Source organism: Mobula hypostoma, chromosome 25, assembly GCF_963921235.1.
Source record: "Mobula hypostoma chromosome 25, sMobHyp1.1, whole genome shotgun sequence".
In the NCBI taxonomy this organism is placed as follows: domain Eukaryota; kingdom Metazoa; phylum Chordata; class Chondrichthyes; order Myliobatiformes; family Myliobatidae; genus Mobula; species Mobula hypostoma.
The window spans coordinates 18461984-18488046 of NC_086121.1; the positions used below are offsets into that span (position 1 = coordinate 18461984).

Consider the following 26063-nt stretch of genomic DNA (forward strand, 5'->3'; position numbering starts at 1 on the left):
GAGGGCGATACGGGCCAGGAGAATAGGAGGGGGTTCACAGTAGCCGGTGAGGGGGAGGGGGAGGGGAGGTGGAGGGGAAGGAACTGGGAAGAACGGGATGCGAATCATCGCCCGTGGTACGGAGCTCTGTGGGCGCAGGTCCTGCAAGTTCAGCGAGGGACATGACTGTGAGATTGCTACTAAAGTGAGACTGCCTGATTAAAGTGGAACATCTGCATTTTAAATGCTCTGTTGACTTCTTGCCATGAAGGCTGATTTGCATGCAGCTACTTAGACAGGGTACAAGTCAAACACTTGCTCGCGGATTATGAACAACATTTTGTACTTTCTCAAAAGATGTTGTTCGCCTTTAATTACCGTACTTAACAATGTATCAGTTGCTGTACAAACACTTCTCACCTTTCCTCTGGCACCACACCCCGTTTCCATGGTGATTTCCACCCCTCTCCGCATTCCGCGCGTTTCTCCTCCGCCCTGGGTTGCTCTCGGGGTCCAGGGGTTCGAACACAGTGATCCCCCACGCGAGAGATTCTGTTGGTACTCAAAATCTCGAGCAACTCACGCAAGATACTGGCGGAACTCAGCTGGTCAGGCAGCATCCGTGGAAGGGGATTTCGGACCCTCCTCCCTCTCTGCCTCTTGTAATCGCCTTCCCTTTCTGTCAGTTTCACGGTCACGCGAGGCGTGCTGTTCCAGGACACGTGAACCGCTTTCCGACTTCGGGAAAGGTGACTTGTGCTTTTCCTGTGCTCGATGGAGCGTCGCTCGCCTTTCTGCACAAACACGAGCAAGTCTGCAGTCGCTGGAAGTCCAAAGCATCGCACACAAGAGTTGTGGAGGAACTCAGCAGGCCAGGCAGCATCGTTGGAAAAGAGTACAGGCGTCGGTTCGGGCCGAGACCCTTCGGCAGGTCCAGCACTTTTTGTGTGTGTTCCCGCATGTGTCTGCTCCGTTCCTGCCTCCGTGCAGACGGAACAGAGGTAATGGTCCCTTGGTTCTGACCCCTCACCTACCAAACTCCACACCCGCCTCATCGCCCTTCGGTATCATAGTTTATAGAACAGTACAGGCCATTCGGCCCAAAATGTTGTGCCAGCCCTTTAACCTATTCCAAGATCAGTCTAACTCCTCCATCCCTTATAGCACTCCACTTTTCTTTTAACCATATGACTAAGAGTCTCTTAAATTTTGCTAATATATCTGCCTCTACGCAGCGCGTTCCACACTCTGTGTAAAAAAAAAACTACCTCTGACATCTCCATTTTCCTCCAATCATCTTAAAATTGTGCCCTTGAATTAGCCATTTCTGCCCTGGGGGAAAGTCTCTGGCTGTCCAAGATGCCTCTTATCATCTTGTACACCTCTATCATGTCACCCCTCATCCTCCTCTCCACAGGGAAATGCCCTAGCCCACTCAACCTATCCTGACAAGACGTGCTTTCCAATCCAGGCAGCATCCTGGTAAATCTCCTCTGCACGGTTCCTGAAACTTCTACATCTTCCCAATAAGGAGGTAACCAGAACTGAGCTCAAGTGTACTCTGACCAGGGTTTTGCAGATCTGCACCACTGCCCAGTGGTTCTTGAATTCAGTCCTCGATATTGGAGGCCACTTTCAACTTGTGCTGCCATTTGCAATGGAAGCCCATCACCAACCACAGTCTTCTTTCAACCCCTTTCTCATCCCTCATTCCCTGCTTGCCCAACCCTCCCCCTCCCCTTCCCCTGTAACCACATGAGGTGCAAAACCTGCCCCTCCTCCCTCAACACCACCAGGATTCTAAACGGCTCTCCACGGTGAGGCAGGGTTCATCTGCATCTTTCCTATCTTGTCTGTTGCACTGAACACAAGGATTGCAGGCAGCCTTGGGAGTATGACATCTAAATCTATTGCAGGCCTGTTGTTTCTGGTGTGTGTGAGCAGGAGGGGAGGGGTGGGGTGGCGGGGTATAAAGTAAAGAGAAGAAGTCACCTTACTATAGGAAGGATGTGGAAGCATTGGAAAGGGTACAGAGGAGATTTACCAGGATGCTGCCTGGCCTAGAGAGTATGCATTATGATCAGAGATTAGGGGAGCTAGGGCTTTACTCTTTGGAGAGAAGGAGGATGAGAGGAGACATGATAGAGGTGTACAAGATAATAAGAGGAATAGATAGAGTGGATAGCCAGCGCCTCTTCCCCAGGGCACCACTGCTCAATACAAGAGGACATGGCTTTAAGGTAAGGGGTGGGAAGTTCAAGGGGGATATTAGAGGAAGGTTTTTTTACTCAGAGAGTGGTTGGTGCGTGGAATACACTGCCTGAGTCAGTGGTGGAGGCAGATACACTAGTGAAGTTTAAGAGACAACTAGACAGGTATATGGAGGAATTTAAGGTGGGGCAATATGGGAGGCAGGGTTTGAGGGTCGGCACAACATTGTGGGCCGAAGGGCCTGTACTGTGCTGTACTATTCTATGTTCAATGTTCTGTGTTCCAGGAAATATCAAGGTACAACTGTCTGTCTGAAGGCTGGGGATAGTTCTTCCAGACTTGGCCACCTTCATTGCGGGTATTGGAATTGGTTTATTGTTGTGACATTGTACCAAGATACAGAGAAAAGTCTGTCTTTTGTACAGATCAAATCATTGCTCAGTGCTTTGATCTGGAGTAAGGGAAAACAAGAACAGTGCAGAATGCAGCGGAAAAGTCACGGAAAGAGAGCAGTGCATGGCAGGTAAACGATGAAGTGCGAGATGAGAATGAGGTAGATTGTGAGGTCAGAGAGTCCATCATTTCGTATGAGAGTTGACAACAGTAGGGTAGAGCTGCCCTTGGGCCTGGTGAGAAGCTGGTATGAGAGTGGATATGAGTTGCACCATGTCTAGGAAGCAGAGACCGTCTGATGATGAAGGGGGAAACCTCGTTCTGTGGTTTAACATTTTACACCCAGAACCCCTCGTCAGAACCGACAAAGGACTTCAGACCTGAAACAGCTCCAATTCTCTGTCCACAGGACCCGACGACTGTCTTAATTTCGGATGCCCAGCTCCCCTGGTGATTCGGTTCACATTTACCCAGGTGCTGGCCTGTGCTGTAACAGCTGGGCAAGAGGCACCCACCTTGCATCAACAGAGTGTGAATGGGATCACTTTGCCCCATCAGAGTGTGAGTGGGATCACTTTGCCCCATCAGAGTGTGACTGGGATCACTTTGCCCCATCCGCTGTGACTGGGATCACTTTGCCCCGTCCACTGTGAGTGGAATCATCTTGCCCCGTCCACTCTTAAGGAGAGCAAGCTACTGATCTCTCCTCGACCACGCGGTGACTTTGGTGAAGGGATGGATGAGTTTATGTGAGGGGATGTGCGGTCTTCTCACTTGAAGGATGTCCAAAGCAACACATACAAAATGCTGGAGGAACTCATCAGGCCAGGCAGCGTCCATGGAAAAGAGTACGCAGTCGACCTTTGGGGCCGTGACCCTTCATCAGGACTGGAAGGAAGGGAAGTCGGAGTAAGAAGTGGAGGGTGGGGGAGGGGAGGGGAGGGAGAAGTACAAGGTGGCAGGCGATAGGTGAAACTGGGAGGGCAGGAGGGGATGAAATAAAGAGCTGGGAAGTCAATAGGTGAAAGAGATAAAGGGCTGGAGAAGGGGGAATCTGATAGCAGAGGACAGAAGATCATGGAAAAGAGGGATGAGCACCAGGGGGAGGTGATAGGCAGGTAGGGAGAGAGGGAAACGGAAAGGTGAAGGGGAATTACTGGAAGTTTGAGGAATCGATGTTCATGCCATCAGGTTGGAGTATAAGGTGTTGCTCCTCCAACCTGAGTGTGGCCTCATCACGACAATAGAGGAGGCCGTGGATAGACATATTGGAGCGTGAAGGGGAAGTAGAATTGAAATGGGATGAGATCCAGCTTTTTCTGGCGGATGGAGCAAAGGTGCTCGGCGAAGCGGTCTCCCAATCGAAGTCGCATCTCACCGATAGACAGGAGGCCACGCCGGGAGCACCGGATACAGTAGATGACCCCAACCGACTTAACAGGTGAAGTGTCGCCTCACCTGGAAGGGACTGTTTCAGGCCCTGAATGGTAGTGAGGGAGGAGTGTAGGGACAGGTGTGGCTGTATTTGCATGTTGAAAGCTGAGAACTTTATTGTGTAAGTTGCCCTCCTGACCTTTTGCAACTCCTTTATGCTTTTTTTTAAAAAAAATTTTTACCTTGTTCTCCAAAGAGTGCATTGAGCAACTGGAGACATTTCCTTGCTCTGACAGGACGGTGTCCCTCCCATGCATTGACCAGGCAGTGATTCAGATTCAGATTTATTGATACCTCAAAACATGTAGTTTGCGTTAACGGCCAACACAGCCTAAGGATGTGCTGGGGGCAGCCTGCAAGTGTCTCCACGCATTCCAGTGCCAACATCGTCCCACTGTTTCGTAGAGAATGTGTTTGAGAGAAAGGAGTTGGAAGTGAGAGGAGAGATAGAACATGTTAGAAGGTAAGAAAGAGGAAAGATTGAAGGGAATGGGCTGGAGAAGAAGGGATCCATGATGGAGAGACGGGGAGCCAAAGAAAGAGAGACAAAGGGTGATGGAGAATATTAAACAGAAAGAGAGCAGAGAATGAGCAAGGAAGGTAGACTAGGGAGTAAGAAAGCAAGAAAGAGAGAGAGAGTGCTGGAGGGAGAGGGGAGAGAATGGATTTAAGATGTGTGTGAGCAGTAGGGTCTTAACGTCCTATACAATGCACAGCACCTGCAGACCGATACCCACGAGGTGTGAGGAGTTAAATCACGATGTGCTCTTTATTCTACAGCTCTTCACAGACTGCATCTGAAACGCAACACAAAGTTGTGGCTCAGAGAGAAGTTAGTTACCCGAGACAAACTAAACAGGATGACTTTCTCAAAGCCACAATTACGATTCACAGCCATTGTTACATACTCTGTATTGCGTCCCCTCCTCTTTCTTCAAAGAAAGGACATAAATAAAGTTTCTACACATCCGGTGACCTTCCTTTGCTGAGCAGACTGACCTTTCTTCTGGAAGCTGGGCGTAAATGAGAAATTCACTTCAAAAACTTCCCCAGCTGCAGCTCGTGTTTCCGATCTCCGAGGTGCTGTAGTTACGGGTCTCAACAACCCAGGTGTACAGACACTGCTGGACCAGGCGTCCACCGTCACCTGAAAGATTTTGGTGATAGTTTATACCTTGTGGTGACTGGGTCTGTGAGTGCAGCCCCTTGTCGCGGTGAATTATCAAGTTGCGTTGTACAAGGCCCAAGATGCAGACTGTGCAATGAATCAGCCGTTCGGCCGGGTGCTGGTGTGAGACAGAGATCATTTAATTATTTTTCTCCTCTTTCCCAGTTCTCCCTCCCCAAAAATAAGCATAGGTGAATTCTTTCAGTGTGAGGGATCAGTTCAGAGCAAACTCTTGGCAGCAGTAAAAATGTGATTGAATTCCAGCCTTGCTTCATTTAGACACACACACACACTCACACTCACACACTCACTCACACACAAACACACTCGCACTTGCACGCATACACACAGCTATACATGTGCACGCACACATGCATACAGACATATTTATACACAGGTAAACACGTATACATGCAAACACATACGTGTATACATATGTATGTATACACAAGCATATAAACATACGCACACATACAAGAGCAATAGAGGCACAGTTTGTCATAACAGACACGGCCCAAGATGCAGACTGTGCAATGAGTCAGCTGTAGCAGGGTGCAAGATGCAGACAGGGACAGCATACACTGAACAGCACAACCAAGATGCAGGAATTGTGTACAGGAACATCTGCACAGAGTATGGATCGGACACTCCCAAGCCCGAATGGGAAACACCCAGGAAGGTAGTGGAGAGTGACAGAGCTGAGATCCTGTGGGACTTCTAAGTACAGTCTGATGAGCAGATACTGGCCAAGCAACCAAGACATAATAATACTGGAAAAGGAACAGAAGAAAGCAATAGTAACAGATGTGGCAATTCCGAATGACAGGAACATCAGGAAGAAAGAATATGAGAAGCTGGAGAAATACCAGGGCTTGAAAGAGCAGATAGAAAGGATGTGGAAGTTAAAGCCAGAGTCATCCCGGTGGTGACAGGAACATTTGAGTCTGTGACACCTGGACTGAGAGAGTGGCTCCAACAGATCCTGGAAACAGTATCAGAGATCTTTTTTGTTTGACAGCTTCAGAGATCTTGGTCCAGAAGAGCCCACTAGCAGGAACAGTGTCCTCTGGTAGAGGACCCAAGATTGAGAGGGAAATACAGGTACATACACACCACCCTTACCACACCACACTGTGGTCACTTTGTTACGTACACCTGTACACCTGCTCATTAATGCAAATATTTAATCAGTCAATCGTGTGGTAGCAACTTAGTGCATAAAAGTATGCAGACATGATCAGGAAGTTTATTTGTTGTTCAGGCCAAACATCAGAATGAGGAAGAAATGTGATCCAAGTGACTTCAACAATGGAGTGATTGTCGGTGCCAGACAAGGTGGTTTGAGTATCTCAGAAACTGCTGATCTCCTGGGTTTTTCATGCACAACAGTCTCTAGAGTTTACAGAGAATGGTGCGAAAAAAAATCCAGTGAGGGGCAGTTCTGTGGGCAAAAATACCTTATTAAAGAGAGAGGTCAGAGGAGAATGGTCAGACTGGTTCAAAATGACAGTAAGGCGACAGCAACTCAAATAACCACGCGTTAGCACAGTGGTGCGCAGAAGAGCATCTCTGAATGCACAACCTGTCAAACCTCGAGGTGGATGGGCTACAGCAGCTGACCACACCAGGTTCTCCTCCTGCATTTACTGGCCATTGAGTGTATACATGTACAAACACACCTATATACATACGCACACACGCGCCTTCACCTCCTCCCTGATGGTAGTAATGAGAAGAGGGCATGTCCTGGATGGCGAGGGCCCTCATGATGGATGTTGCCCTTTTGAGGATGCCCCCTGATGGTGGGGGGAGGGGGATAGGCGAGTGGTCCCGGGTTCGAAACTGGCTGGCTCCTCACGCGCTTTCCATCCGTGCTGGGTTGTGCCTTGAACTAACAACTCAGCCTCATAAAAAAACAGACATCTCGCTAAAAGAGCGGCAAGGTTGCCATCTGATATGCCACAAGCAGTGGAGAGGAGCAACAATCTGTGCCCAGGATACCTAATGAATGCAGGGTCCACGTTGTACATTTCCATCTCCCTTTAAACACACGGGATTCACCAGACTATCTTAATATATCTTGTGAATCCTAATTATATCTTGGCTCAGTTCCAAGAGCTTCATCACACATTGTTCTAACATATTCAACCAAGTATATTTCTCCAATCTAACCTCAGCCCGTGGAGCTGGTTCGTTCACAGATTAGTGACTCTGATCTTCGGCCCACTATTGGCGACACACATTGTACTCTGGGAGTTAATGCACTTGTGGCAAGCGTCGTCTTCCTAAACCGCTAGTAACCCTCTCCCTTCACGAGATGATTGTGTGAATAATTACGCTGATTACTAATCTATAACTTTGAAATGTTTGCCACCATCAGTGTTCTGCGTAATATTTAAAATATGCTCCCACACTGCTCAAACTCTTCAAAGTTCTGTAAATCTTCCTGTTGCGGTCTCCCAGTTTAATTGTTTGTCATTCATTGTTTGTCTGCCGTTTGTTTGCTGTACTCTGTTTAGCCCCACACATTGAGGATCTCTGTCCTGACTTTCTATGAGCAAACTGCCTTCCAGCTCTGGGCTTCACTGATGTACTATTAACTTGGGCGGGATGTGTGCATCAGTTTGGTCCAGTGTTAACTTGTTTGGCAGCGTGCGATCCAAAATGTGTCAAAAACAACGCTCTGACACGTACTTCAAAATGATGTTACAGACGGTGATCATCTCCCCTGACTGTTTACGGGTGCTGATAACTCTGCGCTGGCTCCAACAATTTCCAGTAAGATGGCGGTGCGTTCGGATGCAGCAGCCTCTCTGGGGCCAACCAAAGTTGTTTTTGTCCTTTTTTTTAAACATCTTCTTTACAATTTCAGGACATTAAGAGCTTCAGGTACTGAAGGCCTAACCCATCAGTGTGCTGCTCATTGGCGGAGGAGCTGGACTTGGCATGGACTCTGTTACTGCCTGCAACTGAAAGGCATTGGAGTCAGCTCACGAAGGCAGTGTGCTGTCTAACAGCTAGTGTTTGTCTTGGGTGTTTGTCTTGTGATCACAGGACCCGACTGGACATTGGTAATGTAAAATGCTGCAAGTTTGTTTCCCTTGTTTATTAGCAAGACGGATGGTGGGGAAGCTGTGTGGCCTCGGATGTAGCAAGGACTCGGCCTCAAGCTGCGGGCTTGCCTGTTGGAACAGTGCAGACGGGGAAACAGCATGCTGGGTTAGGGTCTGGCCCCTCCTGTTGGTCCTGCCCTCCAGTGTTCGCCCTGTGGAAGGCAAGCTGGATTCAATGTGTACGTGCATACAATTGTCTGCGAACTGCTGAGACGTACTGATAACACCCAGGCGCCATCAATTTACAGGACATATCACTCAGGGACTTCGGCTACGTATATCCTTTCTGTGACTGCATGTTCACTGCTATCTTATATGTGCTTTGTGCTGTGTATGACTGTTGGTACTGTGTTTTGTACCTTGGCCCTGGAGGAACACGGTTTCATTTGACTATTTATGTATGGTTGAATGACAATTAAACTTGAACTTGAATGACGCTGAGATTAAATGGTTTTGGAGATGTTTTTCTCCCTGCATTAAATGGGACATAGATCATCCACACATCTATGCCTATTCCTACTCAGTGACTGCCTTTTCGATTCCTTCATGGCCTCATCTCATACACTTAAACCCTTGTCTTGTATTTTGGCCTTAAAAAAATCCCAAAATTTTGATGCAGGAATGGGGCTGCTCCGTCACTTTGTTTTATGGTAAAATTCCAATAACCCAGCTTCTGATTGCTGGGAAATCCTGATGAGAAAGTTTCCAGTGTTATTTTTAATTTCCAAAATTTGTCTTCTTTTGCACATTGGTAGGTCATCGGGCTTTGTTAATGCCTAGTTTTTCATAGGTTCTAATGCATTTCTTTATTTTTCTGTAAATGCCCATAAGAAAGTAAATCTCCATGTCGTATGTGTTTATGTACACATACTTTGATAGTAAATTTTACTTTGATTTTGATTCACCACCTGACTAAGTCATTAGTCTTGATTGTGAGCCGGGGTCGACAAGGAGCAGCTGGGATGTGTGGTCCAGAGTACAGGTGGGGCAGGGGTCTGGAGGATGGGCCAGGTGTGTGGTTGGAGCCTGAGACAGTGTCTGGGACAGTAGGTGTCAGAAACGTCTGTAGGTTGTAACCAAGGTCAGAATCTATGTTGTATATTTCCAACTCCCTTTAAAGGCATGGCATTCACTGGAAAAGTTATCATGCAAAGCACATCTGTACACCCACTCCTTAATGCAGCTGTTTAATCAGTCAATCATGCGGCAGCAACTCAACGCATAAAAGCAGGCAGTTATGGTCAAGAGGTTCAGTTGTTGTTTAGCCCAAACATCAGAGCGGGGAAGAAATGTGATCTCGGTGACTTTGACGGTGGAATGATTGTTGGTGCCAGATGGAGTGGTTTAAGTATTTCAGAACTGCTGATCTTCTGAGATTTTTCACACACTACAGTCTCTAGAGTTTACAGAGAATGGTGCAAAAACAAAGAAAAACATCCAGTGCGTGGTGGTTCTGTGAGTGAAAACGCCTTGTTAATGAAAGAGGTCAGAGGAGAATGGCCAGACCGGTTGAAGCTGACAGTGACTCAAATAACCACTCTTTACAACTGTGGTGTGCAGAAGAGCATCTCTGAATGCACAATATGTCGAAGTTCGAAGTGGGTGGACTACAGAGTGGAAGACCATGAATGCAAGATATTGCAGAGAGTTGTGAGTGCAGACCAACCCATTGTGAAAACCAACCTCCCGTCGTTGGTCCTGTCTGCACTGCCCACGGCCTTCGGAAAGCACTCAATGACCACACCTCAGTCATTCTTTCTTCTCCTCACTTCCCTCGGGCAGAAGATAACAAAGGCTTGAGTATATGTGCTACCAGGATCAAGGATAACTTCTGCCTTACTGCTGTAGGTTGTTGAATAAACCACCTTTACTAGTAAAGGTCTGTAGATTTCCCAGTCCCTATTCGCGGCCTTTGCACAGTATTTGTCCATCTGCACTACATTTTCTCTGTATATGTTCTGCATTACATATTGTCCTCCTTTTCCATCACTTCAATGTACGTACACTCAGTGGCCACTTTATTAGGTACACCTGCTCTTTTATACAAATATCCAATCAGCCAATCACATGGCAGCAACTCAATGCATAGAAGCATGCAGACATGGTCAAGTGGTTCAGTTGTTGCTCAGACCAAACATCAGAAAGGGGGAAGAAAGATGAATTAATTGACTTTGGCTGTGGAATGGTGCCAGATGGGGTGGTTTGAGTATCTCAGAAAACTGCTGTTCTCCTGGGATTCTCATGCCCAACAGTCTCTAGAGTTTGCAAAGAAAGGTGTGAAAGAAAAAAAATTCAGTGAGCAGCTGTTCTGTGGGTGGAAACGCATTGTTAATGAGAGAGGTTAGAGGAGACTGGTTCACCCTGACAGGAAGGCGACAGTAACTCAAATAACTACGCATTCCCTGATCGAAGGTCTTGAGTCCTATAAGATCTGTATATGTGCCCTGAATCCCACAAACCCTACAGATCCCCCCCCCCACCCCCACCTCACTCCAGCCTGGTTTGTGGAGAAATCATTTACGAAGTGTTCCTTATCTGGGCCCTTGTTGACAGCACAATCTCTGTATTAGGTGGGCCTCTGGGTTAACAGTCGAATTACTGGTAGCCCAGAGATGTGTGGAGAATCCCGGGCCAATTGCTATGGCTTTGAATAGTGCTTTTTAGGCCAATTTCCAGCCCTGTCTTTACGTTTTTGCCTCTGTGTGTGTGTGTTTGCCTCTTTGTTTGTGCCTCTCAGTCGTTCTATATTTTGCTTTTCTCTGTGCATCTATTTCATTCACTTTCTTTCCTTCTGGCTGCATCTGTATCTCTCTGACTGCTCCTTAAAAACTCGTTATTTTTTTTTTAATTTTCTGACAGATTTGGTCCATAGATTAGGACCAGGAGCATGTATTAGTCTCCAATCTCAAATCTGTTCCCGTAACATGAGTTTTCAGGCGCAGAGTCAGTCTCAGTGATTCGCTGCCATTTACACTCACAGCGGGAAGCCTGCCACGGCAGAAGCTGCTCATTTATTTTCTGTTGTGCATTTGCAAATGTGAGCAGCCGTCGGCAGCTTAACAGTCACTCACTAACTCTGATGCAGCCAGTCAATTGAAACAGGGTGATGGATGAATTCAAACAACTTTTATTTTTAATCACACCTTAAACACTGTAAATTGTCCCAGCGGGCTTTACACAAGTGCTAATCAGGCAAGCTCTTGATTCCCAAGAAATTAAGATGGACGAGTAAGTCTTTAATCAAAGGTGCGGGTTTTAGGGATGGTTTTAACAGGAGGAGAAGGCAGAAGGAATTCCCGAGTTTTGGAAATGGACATCCGAATCAGAGGAGACCTGAGATTAGAGGTGACGAGAGGGGCAAGACCAGTGAATGAAAGATTGCAGATTAAAGATTAGCTTTATTCGCCCCATGTACATTGAAACAGTGCTATGCGTGGTTTGCGTCAAAGACCAACACAGCCCGAGGATGTGCTGGCGGCAGCCCGCAAGTTTCGCCTTGTTTCCAGTGCCAGTGTAGCATGCCCACAACTTACCAACCCGTTCGTCTTTGGACTGTGGGAGGAAACTGGAGCACCCGGAGGAAACCCACATGGGACCATGTACAAATTTGCTAAAGACAGCATTAGGAACTGAGGCTGGAGTGTTGGGGCTCCAATCTTACTTCTCCACTGCCTGTTACACCACTGGTGTTTGGGGCAGCAATGAAGGTCCCCTAAAATCTGGCGGCGTTCAGGGCTTCCTTCATCATGTCAGTAGCTTCCTCTCGGTTTTCACTCCTGTCAGCCATCAAGTCCCAGGTGCACGCTCAGGAATACTGTCGCTCTCAGATGTAGAAGGATTCTTCATTGCTGTTTCCATAGCAGTTTTACTAGTCAGGGTTGTTGGCTCAGAGCTGCACCCCTGAACCTGGAGGACCGGTGGACCACTCCTAGTCTGGCCTCTACCCTTTGACCTGTTTGGCATGGGTGACCCTACCAAGAACCAAAGCATAAAGCCGTGACTCCAGCCGACATAGCTCTCCAGGTCTTTGAGGCACACAAGCCCCCCAAACCCAATGGTCCTCTCGGAGGAGGTGCTGCAAAGCGTCACACTAGCCGATGCGGTAACGTGTCGCCCATCTCTTCAGCCGCACCCAGATTCTGTTCCTCACCGGCACGGGGATAAATTGCTGTGACCAATTGGTCTGCCTAATGGCAAGTCCTTGGGACGTGGGAGGAAACCAGAGCACCAAGAGGAAACCCACGTGTTCAAAGGGAGAAAGTGCAGCTTCCACTCACAGGGCCTAGCCTTGGGCTTGAACCTGCGTTTCTGCCAGTAAATCTGCTGCCTTACTCCCTTTGCCGCTGTGCAGGTAGTAAGTCGGCCCATTCAGAATAAGACCAGAGCAAGCAGTTTCATTCGGAAGATGTGGGCGGAAGCTGTCCTGGAAATTCCATTTACCATTATTTTGTACAACCCTCTGATACACTTGATTAGATTAGGAAATTCAGGGTTCAAGATTCAAATCTATTTACCACATGTACATCGAAGCTCACAGTAAAAAAAATGTCATTTGTGTTAACAGCCAACACAGCAGAGGGTGTGCTAAGGGCAGCCCATAAGTGTTGCCACATATTTGGGCGCCAACAGAAGGTTGTACAAAGTTACATTACTACTACTACTTCGACTCAGGCCTAGGGGTCCTACATTAAGGCCTAGGCCTACATTAAGTAGAATTCAATGTACATCAATCAGTCAGTCTTGTCCCCAGTTGCCCTGGGAGTGTGTTCAGTTGCTGCCATGCCTGGTGTACGATGCGTGTGAGGAGGGAGTTCTCATTGCGCTGTCTTGAACGTCCCACGTTCGAAGCTGTACTGGAGGGGAGGCCATTGACAGAGTGGCTAAAAACGGTTTGGTCTGGGACCCTCCACTGACGAACCTCCATGCTTCAGACCTGGACTGAGATTATTGACTTCCAACAACTACAGCCATCTTCTGTGGAAGGAGCAGTTCCAGTCAGTAGTGAGTTTTCTCCTCGGTTCGCGTCGGCCGTCCTGTCCTGGTGTTGGAGGACTGTCCGTATGTGTGTGGGTTGGGACGGAGGAAAGGGGCTTGCTTTAGCTGTTGTTGTCTTCTGTGTTGAGCATTGTGGGCATGCCATGTTGGTGCTGGAATGTGTGGGGACACTAGTGGGCTGCCCCCGGCACATCTTTAGGATGTGTTGGTTGTTAACGCATTTCACAGTATAGTTCCATGTACGTGTGATAAATTAATCTGAATCCAATCACAAGCTTTTGCGGTCACCTGGAAACCATGTGTAGTCAGACCCAGTCTTGGTGAGCAGGGCAGACCCTCTCACTCATCCATGGGATTAGTTGGGAAGACCTATCTCCAGTTCCCCCGGGGGGTCGGTGGTGCCTGAGCTGTGTGCTCAAAGCTCTGGAATGGCACTTGAACCCGAGACATCCTGACCAAATAGGAGAAGTGAGGAACAGCTGGCTCTTTACCTTGAGGGGACCTGACCGTCCCAGTTGTTCTGTTATCAGCCAGTAAAGAGAGACGAGGGATCTGTGATCTTCCTGCAGATCTCCCTGCTCGTTCGGTGTTCATGTAGTACAGGCAACGTCTGAGCAGAATTGCACTAATCCCATTGAATGAAGCCTTTAATTTGTTGTGGGACAGAGCTGCAGTGTGACAGTGTCTGCTCTGCAAAACTCAGCGTCTATGGGTTTGGTGATCAGAATCTGACATCGTTAATCAGTCCTGATTAGTTGAAAGGCACCAATTAATTTACACTAATCATAACATGCACAGGAAACACTTTCACCAGCTGTGAAATGGCACTGTTCGGAAATTAGACCCAAAATGAGCTTGGCCCCGTCAGGGGCTTTATTAGAAACTTCCAGTCTTTGCTTTCCTTTTGTTCACCCGATCATGTGTAACATTTCATGTGTAATCATTTCCTAAGAGCTCTCCCTCACTCTCTTTCCCTCCCTCTCTCTCTTTCCCTCCCTCTCCTTTCCTTTTTCTCTCTCTCTTTCTCCCTCACACTTTCTTCTTTTCCCTTGCTAGCCCTCCTCTCTCTCACTCTCTCTGTCTCTTCTTCTCTCTCTCACTCTCTGTCTCTCTTTTGTTTTCTCTCTCTTTCTCTTTCTCTTTCCCTTTCTCTCTCTCTTTATGCCCTTCCCTCAGACTTCTGCAATCTCCATTTCTTCCTCTCTCTCTCTTTCCCATTCTCTCTCTCTCTTCCTCTCTCCCTCTTTCCCATTCTCTCTCTCTCTTCGTCTGTCTCTCCCTGTCCCTTTCTCTCTTTCTCTCCTCAGACTCTGTTCTGTCATCTCCATTTCTTCCTCTCTCTCCCATCTCTCTCCCTCTCTTTCCCTTCCTTTCTCTCTCTCTCTACCTCTCTCTCTTTCCCATTCTCTCTCTCTCTTCGTCTCTCTCTTTCTTTCCCTTCCTTTTTCTCTCTCTCTCTTTCCCATTCTCTCTCTCTTCGTCTCTCTCTTACCCTTTCTCTCTCTCCCACCTCTCTCCCTGTCCCTTTCTCTCTCTCTCTCCTCTCAGACTTTATTCTGCCATCTCCGTTCCTTTTATTTTTTATTTTACTGAGATTCAGCGTGGAATGTGTCTATCTGGCCCCACCCAGTAACCCCTGCATTAACCCTGGCCTAATCACGGGACAATTTACAATGACCAGTTAAACTCCTAACTGGTTATCTTTGGACTGTGGGAGGAAACCAGAGCAGCCGGAGGAAACCCACACGGTCACGGGGAGAACGTACAAACTCCTTACAGGCAGCGACAGGAATTCTGTGGTCCTCCACACACAATCTTGTTATGTTTTTCTTTCTGGATCTCCGACTGTGTCTCTCTCTTCCTTCCTAGCTAACAAACTAAGTCATTGTCCCTCTCCCCTGTCGTAACTCATTCTTTTTCTCCCTTTCATTCTCACTTCATCATAAAATCCTCTCTCTCACAGACCCACTCTCCCCTTGTCTCTCATTATCTGACTGCCTGTGACGTTCTCTGCCTCTGTCACTCTTCATCGAAGAGTTCGTAGTACAGCAGCAGGCAGGCCATTCAGCCTACAATGTTATGCTAAACAGCTAAACAGCAAATCAAAAACGCCCAAACACTAACCCCTTCTACCTACACAATGTCCACATCCCTCCATTTTCCTCACATTAATGTGCCTATCTAAACACCTCTTAAAAGCCTCCAGTGTATTTGCCTCCACCACCATACCAGGCAGTGCATTCCAGACATCCACCACTCTCTGAGTAAAAAACTTACCCCTCACATCCCCATCTCGCCTTCAGTGCATGCCCTCTGGTATTAGACATTTCTATCCTGGGAAACAGATACTCCCTGTCCACTCTGTCTGTGCCTCTCACAATCTTGTAAACCTCAATGAGATCTTTCCTCAGACTCCACCAGTCCAGAGAAAACAACCCAAGTTTATCCAGCCTCTCATGATAGCACGTTCCCTCTAATCTCTCTCTCTCTTCTTCTGTGCCAGTCATGTCCTCTCGCTCTCTCCCTCTGCCATCACCCACTCCACCCCCACTCCCTGCCATCACCCACTCCACCCCCGCTCCCTGCCATTACCCACTCCACCCCCTGCTCCCTTTGCCATCACCCAATCCATCCCCTGCTCCCTGCCATCACCCACTCCACCCCCTGCTCCCTGCCATCTCATGCTCCACCCCCTGCTCCCTGCCATCACCCACTCCATCCCCTGCTCCCTGCCATCACCCACTCCACCCCCTGCTCCCTCTGCCACCACCCAATCCATCCCCTGCTCCCTGCCGTCTCCCACTCCATCCCCTGCTCCCTGCCACCTCCCACTCCACCCCCTGCTCCCTGCCATCACCCACTCCACCCCCTGCTCCCTGCCATCACCCAATCCATCCCCTGCTCCCTGTCATCACCCACTCCACCCCCTGCTCCCTGCCATCTCCCACTCCATACCCTGCTCCCTGCCACCTCCCACTCCACCCCCTGCTCTCTGCCATCTCACGCTCCACCCCCTGCTCCCTGCCACCACCCAATCCACCCCCTGCTCCCTGCCATTACCCAATCCACCCCCTGCTCCCTGCCATCACCCACTCCACCCCCTGCTCCCTGCCATCTCACACTCCATACCCTGCTCCCTGCCACCTCCCACTCCACCCCCTGCTCTCTGCCATCTCACGCTCCACCCCCTGCTCCCTGCCACCACCCAATCCACCCCCTGCTCCCTGCCACCTCCCACTCCATCCCCTGCTCCCTGCCATTACCCAATCCACCCCCTGCTCCCTGCCACCTCCCACTCCACCCCCTGCTCCCTGCCACCTCCCACTCCACCCCCTGCTCCCTGCCATTACCCAATCCACCCCCTGCTCTCTGCCATCTCCCACTCCATCCCCTGCTCCCTGCCACCTCACACTCTCTGAGTCTCTACCTCTCTCACTGGTCATTGCCATTCATTCTCTGTCCTCCTGCACTTGGAGCCGATGGGTTAGAATGAGTCAGTTCCCACCCCCGACATGGTGAGAGAGGCCTCAAGGTTCAGTGAAGATCGAGGGATTGTGCTTGCTACACTTACTCATGGTCATTAAAAGGGGAACAAAAGTTCCACTCACACCTGGAAAGGGGGAGATGGAGAGACTGTTGCATATAGAAAGGTGGTGTAAGCAGGGGTGAAACTTTTCTTTTTCGTAAGGAAATTAGGGTGAAGCTGTCTTGATGATTGGTCAGTGCTCTGACACTCACTCAACTTCAAAGGTTTCAAGTTTTCTTGCAATTCACCCATTGAATGTCCTTCAGTCTCAGGACCCCATGTTAATGACCAGTGACCAATACAGTCCGCAAGTGGCTGGGGGCAGCCCGCAAGTGTTGTCTGGCTTCTGCTGCCGACATAGCATCCCACGGGAAGGGAAGAAATGCGGAGAGAAACAGGATAGGGAAGGAAGAGGGAAAGAGCGGGTGGGGGGAGGGGGGAAGAGGGAAGAGACAGCGAGGAATGGAGAGAGAGGTAATAGGAGAGGAATGTGAGGGGAAAGGGGGGGGAGGGATGGGAAATGGAAATAAGCAAAGGGGGGAGGAAGGGAGTGGGAGAGATATTGAGGTGAGCGTTAGAAAGTTGAGGAGAGAGCCGGGGTGGAGGATTAAGTGTATGGAGGAGCTGTGGTGCCTGATGTGTGGGGAAGTCAGTGGCCCTGACTAAGGGAGGCTCGAGGAGCAGCTTGATGAACAGGGTAGAACATCGTGACTGTCATTGTATGAATTAATCAGTCAGAGCTGAAAAGCTTGTCCTTAAACAGGCGTCAGATTCATTTGTACAGTTTGATTGGGGCCTTGATTAAATTAGAAGTCGACACAAATAAAATAAGCAGATGGAGGTTATAGTGAGGGGGATTAAAGAACCTGACAGCCAGCCCGGTGAAGCATCAAGTGTACAGAATCACTCACGTTGTAGCACCAATTCATTCTCTCCAGTACAGCTGCCTCCAACTCTCAAAGCACTGCCTCTTAACAGGGTGAGTCCTAGGCTTCTGCGTACCCCAGTGCAACTGTCGCTGCCCACGTGCCGTCGAGTCGCTCTGACGACTGACCCACAGACCTGCCCAAAGATATTTCTGGGACCCAGGGTTGGGGGCCAACTGGGGAGGCAAACAGCGTCGCTTGCGAAGGGGTAGGGGGGCAGGAGTGAGCAATTGAGAAACCATTTAAAAGCGAATTTACTGGAAGATGATATACCAGGCAAAGACCAGTGTCAGATTGGGACCTTGAACAAGGTGGGCAGCCTGGTTCATGATGCGTGGGCTATGCTATTCATGGCCCTATGCAAATTGCTTGAATTTTGAAACATATCCTTTACGAAATATCTTATCGAACACCTCCTGGAAGACCAAATATAATCTGTTGGTTCTCTTCTATGAGTTCTGGTTGAGCTTTGAAAACCTGCTAAACTTTTCAGACACAATTTCGCCTTTGTGAAGCCACACTAACTCCACTCATATTTGCAAATGTGCTGCTACAGTTTGGGTAACCCTAATCTGAAATGCTTGGGGCTTTCAGATATTTTTGGATTTTGTAATACAGGGTATATATGGGATCCCCATCATTTCCAACTGAATTAATGTGCCTTCTTTGTCTTACACTTGTTCCTATACGTACTAATCAGTAAAAATTACATACAATTAATATTATGAACATAGAACGTGTGCTGGGTAACAAAAGTAATATGGTAGAGTCAGGAGAATACCTAACTTGGCTGTTGAGCAACAACAAACAACGGCAGGCTTTCAGTCTCACCTATGATGCCATTTTAAATTAAAAGGTTACACTACACTGTATTTGTATTTTACTTTTTTTAGGTTTTATGTAAGGTATAATAACAATCAGCTTCATCGACTTGTTCTGGTTTTAAGCTTTCATCGGTGACAATCTTCACAAACTCATCAACAAACTTTTCTGCTACTTTGTGATCAGCACACGCTTTACCTTTAAAATGTTTTAAATCTTTAAAAATTTAATGCTGTGGCCTTTCTTAAATTTCTGCAACCAGCCTTCAAATTTTAGTTCGTCGTGATAGATCTTTGCTTGTTTCGTGATTAAATGACATATATTCACTCCGATGCAGATGAATCCACTCTTTCAATACGCAATCAATTTCTTCATTTTTCACTTAATGCTATATTTTTCTGTTTTTCATTAACTTCTGTTCATTATATATGTGAGATCACTTCTCAGATCTGTCTGTGATGCGCAGAGATCTGCGTATCGCCTGGGAACCTTCCCAGCACGTTGTGGAGTTTCCCATTTGTGACGTCATGTCAGCACTCAAAAACATTTTGGATTTCGGACGTTTTTGGATTTTGGAGTTTCGGATTAGGGTACTCAACCTGGATTACTTCCTAAATCATTGGTTCCAGCACTTTACCAATGACAGATGTTAATCAGCCTGTAGTTACCAGTTTTTACTGCCCTCTTTTAGAAAAAAGTGTGTCACTTTGACCCTTTTCCAATTCTCTGGACCTTCAGATTCAGATTTATTTATCACATGTACTCTACACCAAAAACATGCAGTCAATTGCATCATTTGCATTAACAACCAACGCATGTTCTGGGGCAGCCCGCAAAATGTCACCACACGTTCTGGTGCCAATATAGCGTGCCCAGCGTGTTGATCAGAATAACAGAAGCACCCGCAACAACAAAACATGGCTCTTTCCCACCCTGGCACCTACCCACCCACCCACCCAGACAGGCTTCCTACTCCAGGGCAGGTCGCCTCCGGACCTGAGGATCTTTGGAAGGTTTTAGTCAGTGCATTCACTACCTCAACTACTTATGTCAACCACGATGTCGATCTACATCAATCCCACTTGCCTGAGATTACCTGTGCCCTGTTCATTTGTGAATCTGTCCAGAGAATGCCTCTTGGCCAGTCTACATTGCCCCTTGTGTGCAGGTGAGGGGTAAAGTCCTGGGTAAAGTGACGGGAACATAGGCAGAATAAGTGGGATAGCATTAGTGTTTGAGAGAACCAATGGGCTGAAAGTCCTCTTGTCTGGCCTGCAAGACTCTATGATTCTGCTCACACTCTCCAATTGCTGTTAGACTGCTGAAGCCCAATTTTCAGCTAATATCAAGGTCGTGACAGCAGGCTATGAGGGCCTGGTAGGACATAATAGCAAAAGAATTGTAAATATTGGGTTTACTGAATGCGGAATGAGGAGTTGATGTGTAGGTTCCATTGCCTGCTCTCAGCCCTGACTAGGCTGTGCTGAGCAATTGGATTTTATATTCCACTGTGTCACATTAGATTTTCGGAGGTGCAGTGTGTCAGGTACACACCATTAGTAACACTTTAAGCTGTAATGAACCCATTCATTTATCATCCACACTTCTTATGAATACATAAACAGCTCTTCGACTGTGACAGACGAGCTGTGAGAGGGAGCAAAGTGTCCACGGGCTTTCCAATGCAAGATTATTTTTCTCGTGAACTGTAGAGGGACCAGCTGTGAAGGAGCAATCATAATTAACTGAAGCTGGTTAACTCTTTCTCCGGACACTTTTTTTTCTCTCTGACTGTGGCTTTGGAATCTGAAAATTAGTGATGGCATGGGACTGAAGGAGGATCTTAAGGGAAGGGAAAGCTGGAGAGATTTTGGACGTGGATTCTGGAGCCAAGGGCAAGGTTGAACTGGGATCAGGGAAACTTAGGGGAGAGTAGAGATCTTAGAGGTGTAAGTATGGGGAGATTCCAAGGCCAAGGAAAGATTGGAACGTAAGGATGACAAATCAAAATTTAAGATGCCATTAGATTACTAGGTAAGAGGGCAGTTTAGCTTAACAAGTGAGCAGGAATTTATGTATGTGGGGAACTTGGTCAACAGAGGTTTGGTCAGCTGAAGCTAATGGAGAGTGGAAGATGGTAGGTCAGTCAGGAGAGAGGGAGAGTAGCAAAGGGCATGGATGAAGAGGTGGGCTTGGTCCATGTAATGGGGTTGGAAATGGAGGGGAGGGTGTGAAGGATGGGTCTACAGTGATGGGATAGACCACCCTTTCCCAGAGGCATTATTGGGGGTGGGTTGGCACTATTGGCCTTAAAAGTGTGGCAGATCCTTGTCCACATTTCTGTCCAGTGCACAAATCTCTCAATTCTCCTGACTCCTGAGACCCAAAGATCTTACCCTTCAGTGTAAGCAACATCGAACTTCAGTAGCCCAAAGATTCTCCCTTGTTCTATTTTCCCAGCCCTTTGCCATGAGAGACTAAGACCTCCGTAAGAGACTGAGTTACTTTTATCGGATTGAGGGGTTTAGAGATAATGTGAGAGTGGATGGAATGATGAGAAAGTGAATGTATACAAGATTTAATGAGAACTCATGATTGATATTGATTGACCAAGGGTTTATGAAGATGAATTGTGCACTAACTGTCAGCATCATCAGACCAACAAGCAGAACTAGGCTTCTGGCCCATCGAGACTGCTCCATCAGCATCATCAGACTAACGAGCAGAAATAGGCTTTTGGCCCATCGAGACTGCTCCCCCATTCAATCAAGGCTGATTTATTTTCCCTCTCAACTCCATTCTCCTGCCTCCTCTACATGGATTTGACACTCTGTCTAATCAGGAACCTACCAACCTCCGCTTTAAACATACCCAATGACTTATTCTCCACACTCACCTGTGGCAATGAATTGCAGGTTCCCCACTGAATTCCTCACATCTTTGTTCTAAATGGACATGCTTCTGTTCTGAGGGTGTACAGTTTGGGAACAGTCACACAATTGGAAATATCCTCTTCACACCTGTGCTATCTCGGCCTTTCAATAGTCAGTAGATTTCAATGGGATATGGGCAGAGAAATGGCCTATGGTGTTTAACCCAGATAAATGAGAGGTGTTGCACCTTGGTGGGGAAAACGCTAGGAGATGGTACCCTATTAGGGGCAAGACCCTTAATAGTGTTGCTGAGCAGAGACATCTTGGGGTCCAAGTTCACAGCTCCATTTAAGTGACTACACAGGTCGATATGGGGCTTAAGAAGGCTTCTGGAATGCTTGCTTTTATTAGCTGAGACACTTGAGTTCAAAAGTCAAGAGGTTATGTTGCAACTTTATAAAACTCTGGTTGGGCCACATTTGGAGTATTGCGTTCAGTTCTGGTCCCCTCACTATAGGAGGGAAGTTGAGGCCGTGGAGAGGGTGCAGAAGAGGTTTACAAGGGTCCTGACTGGATTGGAGGACGTGTGCTATCACGACAGGCTGTTTTTCCTGAAGCAGCGGAGGCTGAGGGGAGAAATGATAGAGGGTTATAAGATTATGAGAGGCAATAGATAGAATAGACAGGGAGTACCTTTCTCTGAGGGTAGAGATATCTATAGTACCAGAGGGCATACATTGAAGGTGAGGGGGGGTAAGTTCAAAGAGGATGTGAGTAAAAAGTTTTTTACTCAGAGTGGTGGATGCCTGGAGTGCACTGCCTGGTGTGGTGGTAGAGGCAAGTACATTAGAGGCTTTTAAGAGATGTTTGGATAGGTAAAAGAATAGGAAGGAGATGGAGGGATATGGACATTGTATAGGTAGGAGGGATTAGCTTTAGAGTTTTTTAAAAAAAATTACTTTTTAGCTGTTTCAGCACAACATTGTGGGCCGAACGGCCTGTTCCCTGTGCTGTACTGGTCTATGTTCTATGAGATCCTCCCCTCATTTTTCTCAACTCCAGTGAGCAGAGGCTCAGGGCCATCAAATGCTCCTCATACATTAACCCTTACATTCCTGGGATCATCACGAGGATGTGAGCAGCTATGGGATTTAAGGACAGTGTACAGGTCTTAATGAGGGAGCATGTAAATATGGGGCCTAATGAGTGCAGTGTCGGTTTCTATGAGTGAGTGAGGATATATGGTGTGGTACAAAGGAGGGTGATGCTTTCGTGAGGAAAGGGAGAGGAGAATGCAGGAGTCAGTTAACAACAAATGAAAAGCAAATAACAAGAGCTTCAATAGAAAGGAAAAGATTAACAAAAAGTTAGAATCAGAATCAGGTCTATTATTAATGTCTTATATGTTGGGGAGTTTGCTGCAGTACAGCGCAGAATCATAAAATTCCTATAAATTACAAAATAAATAGTGCGAAAAAAAGGAATGATGTTCATGGACCATCCAGAAGAAGTTGTTCTGGAATCACTGAGTGTGGGTCTTCACCTCCTCCCTCCTTCCTGATGAAAAGGGGGTATTTCCCAGATGGTGATGGTCCTTGGTGATGGTACAAGATGGGCATCTAGAGAGTCCGCCACTGGAAGATGTTCTTGATGGTGGGGAGGGTGGTCCTGTGATGGAGATGGCTGAGTCTGTGATCCTCTTCTGCCTCCTGCGATGCTGTGCATTGGAACCCCCGTATCAGTCTGTGATGCTGCCAGTCAGAGTGCCCTCGACCACACATCTGTAGAAATCTGTGCTGTACCAAATCCATGTCTTATAAGACTATATGGGAGAGGAGCAGAATTAGGCCATTCAGCCCATTGAGTCTGCTACTACATTTCATCATGGCCGATCCATTTTCCTTCTCAACCCTATTTTCCTGCCTTCTCCCCATAACCTTTCATGCCCTGAATAATCAAGAATTTATCAACCTCTGCCTTAAATACACACAATGGCTTGGCCTCCACAGCCACATTGAATTTCCACAGATTCACCACCCTCTAGCTAAAGAAAGTTCTTCTCATTTCTATTCTAAATGGATGTCCTGCTTTTCTGAGGCTGTGTCCCCTGGTCCTAGACTCCCCCACCAGAGGAAACATCCTCTCCACATCAACTCTGTCAACACGGTTCAACATTCGATAGGCTTCAGCGAGATTCCCTCTTATTCTTCTAAATTCCAGTGAGTACAGGCCCAGAACCATTAAACAGTCCTCATATGATAGTCCTCTCATTCCCAGAATCATTCTCGTGAGCCTCCTCTGAATCCTCTTGGTGTCAGCACATCCATTCTTAAAGAAAGGGCCCGAAACTTCACACAATACTCCAAGTGAGGCCTCATTAGTGCCTTATAAAGCCTCAGCATTACATCCTTGCTTTTATGTTCTAGTCCTCTTGAAATGAATGCTAACATTGCATTTGCCTTCCTCACCACCAACTCAACATGCAAGTTAACCTTTAGGGAATCCTGCACGAAAACTCTCAAGTCCCTTGGCACCCCACTTAGAAAATAGTCTATGTTTTTATTCCCTTCTATCAAAATGAAGGACCATATACTCTCTGACACTGTATTCCATCTGCCATTTCTTTGCCCATTCTCCTAATCTGTTTAAGTCATTCTGCAGACTCCCTGTTTCCTCAACACTACCTGTCCCTCCACCTATCTTCGTATTGTCCACAAATCTGGCCACAAAGCCATCAATTCCTCATCCAAATCATTGACATACAATGTAAAAAGAAGCAGTCCTGACACCCATCCCTGCAGAACACCACAGTCTCCTGCCAATTAGCAAGTCCTCTACCCATGCTAGTATCTTTCCTGTAATACATGGGCTCTTACTATTAAGGATGAGGTTTTGGGGTACTTGGAGACCAATGATAAAATAAGTCAAAGTCAGCGTGTAAAGGGAAACCTTGCCTGACAAGTCTGTAAGGTGCCACACATGAGGCTGCTTAACAAGATAAAATCCTATGGCGTTATAGGAAAGATGCTGGCATGGATAGAGGAATGGCTGACAGGCAGGGGGCAGAAAGTGGGAATAAAAGGGGCCTTTTCTGGTTGGCTGCCAGTGACTAGTGGTGTTTGTCTGGGGTCAGTATTGGGACCACTACTTTTCATATTGTTGTCAATGATTCAGGTAATGGAATTGATGGCTTTGTGGCAACGTTTGTGGATGATATAAAGATAGGTGGAGGAGTAGATAGCACTGAAGAGGCAATGTGATTGCAGCAGGACTTAGACAAATTGGAAGGATGGGCAAAGAAGTGTCAGATGGAATACAGTGTTGGGAAATGTAGGATAAAGCATTTTGGTAAAAAGAACAATAGTGCGGACTATTATCTAAATGGAGAGGAAATTCAAATATCAGAGGTGCAGAGGGCTTAGGAGTCCTTGTGCAAGACCTGCAGAAGGTTAATTCACAGGTTGAGTCTGTAGTAAAGAAAGCAAATGCAATGCTGGCATTTATTTCAAATGGAATAGAATATAAAAGCAAGGAGATAATGCTGGGGCTTTATGAGACACTCGTCAAGATGCACTTGGAGTATTGTCAACAACTTTGGGCCTCATATCTCAGAAAGGATGTGTTGTCATTGAAGGGAGCCCAGAGGAGGTTCACGACGATTCTGGGAATGAAGGGGTTAACATATGAGGAGTGTTTGGCAGCTTTGGGCCTGTACTCACTGGAATTTAGAAGACTATTGGGGGATCTCATTGAAACCTGCCAAATGTTGAAAGGACTAGATAAGGTGGATGTGGAGAGGATGTTTCCTACGGTGGGGTTATCCAGAACTAGAGGGCACAACCTCAAAATACAGGGGCGACCTTTTAGAACAGAGGTAAGGGGGTATTTTTTTTGTCAGAGAGTAGTGAATCTCTGTCGCAGACTGTGGAGAAGGCCAAGTCTGTGAGTATATTTAAAGCAGAAGTTGATATTTTCCTGATCAGTCAGGGCATCAAAAGATACGGTGAGAAGGCAGGTGTATGGGGTTGAGAGGGCTCTGGGATTAGCCATGATGGAATGGTGGAGCAGACTTGATGGGCTGAATGGCCTAATTTTGCTCCTGTGTCTTATGGTCTTGTGGTCACTGGCAGCCAACCATTAAATGCTTTTTTTCCCACTCTTTGTCTCCTGCAAACTAGCCAATCCTCTGTCCATGCTAGTATCTTTCCTGTAATACCACGGGCTCTTATCTTGTTAAGCTGCCTCATGTGTAGCATCTCGCCAAAGCCCTTCTGAAAATCCAAGTACCCAACATCCACCAATTCTCCTTTGTCTGTCCTGCTTGTTAGTTCCTCAAAGAATTCCAACAGACGTGTCAGGCAAGATTTTCCCTTGAGGAAACCATGCTGACCTTGGCCTGTTTTATCAATCCCCTCAATCCTAACAAACTAGAGCCACTGACTTGACTTTTTTGATTGCTTAATCAATGTGTTGGCCCCAGGACAGATCCTCAGAGGTGTTGACATCTAGGAATTTAAAGCTGCTCACTCTTTCCATCACTGACCCTTCAATGCAGATGGGTATGTGTTCTTCCTACTTCTCCTTCCTGAAGTCCACAATCATTTCTTGGACTTCACAATCCAC

The 26063-nt window shown here is 47.2% G+C and overlaps 1 long non-coding RNA gene across 2 annotated transcripts in view; it reads left to right on the top strand.

The window, feature by feature from the left end:
* LOC134337829 (uncharacterized) overlaps positions 1-8724 on the top strand; it is a 29226-nt gene extending 20502 nt beyond the window's left edge. Inside the window, exons 3-4 of one of the 2 annotated variants that reach the window (XR_010016079.1) lie at positions 666-980; positions 8058-8724. This is a non-coding gene — a long non-coding RNA (uncharacterized LOC134337829). The remainder of the gene's footprint in view (positions 1-665; positions 981-8057) is intronic. The other variant, XR_010016080.1, reaches the window with a different exon arrangement.
* Positions 8725-26063: the final 17339 nt, after the last annotated feature.